Source organism: Propithecus coquereli, unplaced genomic scaffold (genome assembly GCF_000956105.1).
Source record: "Propithecus coquereli isolate 6110/MARCELLA unplaced genomic scaffold, Pcoq_1.0 Scaffold293, whole genome shotgun sequence".
NCBI classification, from domain to species: domain Eukaryota; kingdom Metazoa; phylum Chordata; class Mammalia; order Primates; family Indriidae; genus Propithecus; species Propithecus coquereli.
In genome coordinates, this window is record NW_012148541.1 from 1843822 (window position 1) to 1847107 (window position 3286).

Here is a 3286-nt window from a genome sequence, read left to right on the forward strand (position 1 = left end):
GAACACCAGCACTCTAGCAAGGGATACTAACAAAAATGACAATACTAAAATGACAGATAAAGAATTCCAAATATGGATTATAAGAAAGCTCAACAAAATCCAAGAGAAAATGGAAAATCAACTCAAAGAAACCAGAAAAACAATTCAGAATCAATGCAAAATTCACTAAAGAAATTGACATATTAAGAAAAATCAGATAAAATTTCTGGAAATGAAAAATTCATTTCTGGAAATACAAAACACAGTGAAAAGTTTTAAGAATAGAATAGACCAGGCAGAGGAAAGAATCCCAGTGCTCGAAGACAACTATTTCAAATTAAATCAGTCAAAAATAATGAAAAGAGAATTGAGAGGAATGAACAAAGCCTACAAGAAATGTGAGATTATGTAAAATTCCCTAATATAAGAATCATAAGCATCACAGAAGGAGAAGAAGAAAATACATAAGGGCTGGAAAACCAATCTGAGGGAATGATTGAGGAAAACTTCACTGGTCTTGTTAGAGATTTAGATATCCAGGTACAAGAAGCTCAACGAACACCTGGGAAATTCATCACAAAGAGGCAATCACCAAGATATATAGTCATCAGATGGCCAAAGTCAACATAAGGAGGAACTCCTGTGAGCCAATAGAAAAAAAATGCCAAGTAACCTACAAAGGAAAACCCATCAGGCTCACTACAGATTTCTCAACTGAGATCTTACAAGCCAGAAGGGATTGGAGCCCCACCTTCAGTCTTCCTAAACAGAACAACTGCCAGCCTAGAATTTTGAATCCCGCAAAACTAAGTTTCATAAACAAAAGAGAAATAAAGACTTTTCCAGACAAGCAAACACTAAGTGAATTTGTCAAAACCAAAGCTGCCCTGCAGGAAATACTGAGAACTGCATTATACACAGAGCAACACAATGGTCATCCTCCAGTGTAAAATCACGCAAAAGCTCAAGCTCAGAGCTCAAAAATGCAATAATACAAGAGGTAAAACAAAGCAATGAGGTACTAACCAAAAGGATGAAAAGAACAGCATCCCACATATTAATTCTATCAATCAACATAAATGGTTTGAAATCCCCACTCAAGAGACATAGGCTCGCTGAATAGATTAAAAAAAAAAATATGAGCCAAGTAACTGCTGTCTCCAGGAAACACATATTACCCACAAGGACTCTTACAGACTCAAGGTCAAGGAGTAGAAAAAAGTATTCCATTCAAATGGAAACCAGAAGAAAGTGTAGCCATTCTAGTATCAGACAAAATTGACGTTAAATCAACAACAGTAAAGAAAGACAAAGATGGTAATTATATAATGGTAAAGGGAGCAATTTAACAAGAAGACATAACAATCCTAAATATCTATGCATCCAACTCAGGAGTACCCAGATTCATAAAGCAAACCCTACTATTAATAGGCCTAAGTAGAGAGATAAACAGCAACATTGTAATTGCTGAGGACCACAACACCTCACTGACAGAACTGGAGAGACGAATCAAGCAGAAAATAGAGAACACTGGACTTAAATTGGACTATGAAACAATTGGGTCTAACAGACACTTACAGAACATTTTACCCAACAGCTACTGAGTATACATTCTACTCATAAGCACATGAAATATTATCCAAGATTGATATTTTAGGCCCCAAAACATGGCTCAGGAAATTTAAAAATAATTAAAATCATACTATGTATGTTCTCAGACCACAGTGGAATAAAATTAGAAATCAATTCCAAGATAAACACCCAATTCTACACAAAATCATGAAAAAAAACAACCTGCTGCTGAATGATCATTAGATCAAAGATGAAATTAAGATGGAAAATAAAAGATTCTTTAAACTGAATGACAAAGAGGACACAAGCTATCAAAATCTATGGCATACAGCAAAAGTAGTCCTAAGGGGAAAATTCATAGCCTTAAGTGCCTACAAAAAAAATACAGAAAGATTACAAATTAACAATCTAATGACACATCTCAAGGAACTAGAAAAGGAAAAGCAAACCAAGCCCAAAGCCAGCAGAAGAAAATAAATAACTGAGGTCAGACCTGAATTAAATGAAATCAAAACCAGGAAAATTACATAGAAGATCAATGAAACAAAAAGTTGTTTCTTTGAAAAGATAAACACAGTTGATAGACCTCTTGCTAGATTAACCAGGAATAGAAGAGAAAGGACTCAAAGAAGCTCAATTAGAAATGAAAAAGGAGATATTACAACTGAATACGATGAAAATATCTATGCACATAAGCTCAAAAAGATAGAGGAAATGGATGAATTTCTGGAAACACACAACTCAATCTGGAAGAAATTGAACTCCTGAACAGAGCAAGAATGAGCAATAAGATAGAAGCATCAGTAAAGTACCTTCCAACAACAACAACAACAAAAAGCCTCAGACCAAATGGTGTCACAGACGAATTTTACCAGGCATGCAAAGAAGACTTGGTCCCCAGTCAGCAGAAATTATTCCATGATATACAGAAAGAGTGAATACTCTTAATCACATTCTACAAAGGCAGTATCACTTAATCACATTCTACAAAGGCAGTATCACTTTGATTCCAAAGCCAGGAAAGGACACTACAAAATAAGAAAATTGCAGACCAATATCCCTTATGAATATAGATGCAAAAATCCCCAATAAAATACCAGCAAACTGAATTCAACAGCATATCAAAAAATAATAATAATCCACAATGACTAAGTGGGCTTCATCCCAGGGATGCAAGATGGTTCAACATATGCAAATCAATAAATGCGATTCACCACATAAACAGAAGCAAAAACAAAGATCATATAATCATCTCTATGGATACAGAAAAAACATTTGACAAAATTCAGTACCCTTTCATGATAAAAAGCACTCAACAAACTAGGCATAGAAGGAACCTATCTCAAAATTATAAAAGCCACATGTGACAAACTGACAGCCAATATCATACTGAATGGGGAACAAATGAAAGCATTTCCACTAAGAACTGGAATATGAAAAGGATGACCACTGTCACCACTTCTATTCAACATAGTGCTGGAAGTCCTAGCTAGAGCAATCTGGCAAGAGAATGAAATTAAAGGTATCCAAATAGAGAAAGAGGAGGTCAAACTGTCACTTTTGTAGACGATATGATTTTATACCTAGAAAATCCCAAATATTTCACCAAGAGACTCCTGGAACTGATAAATAAATTCAGCAAAGTCTCAGATTATAAAATCAATGTACACAAATCAGTAGCATTCCTATACTCCAATAATAGTCAAGCCGAGAGTCAAATCAGACTCTCAATAGC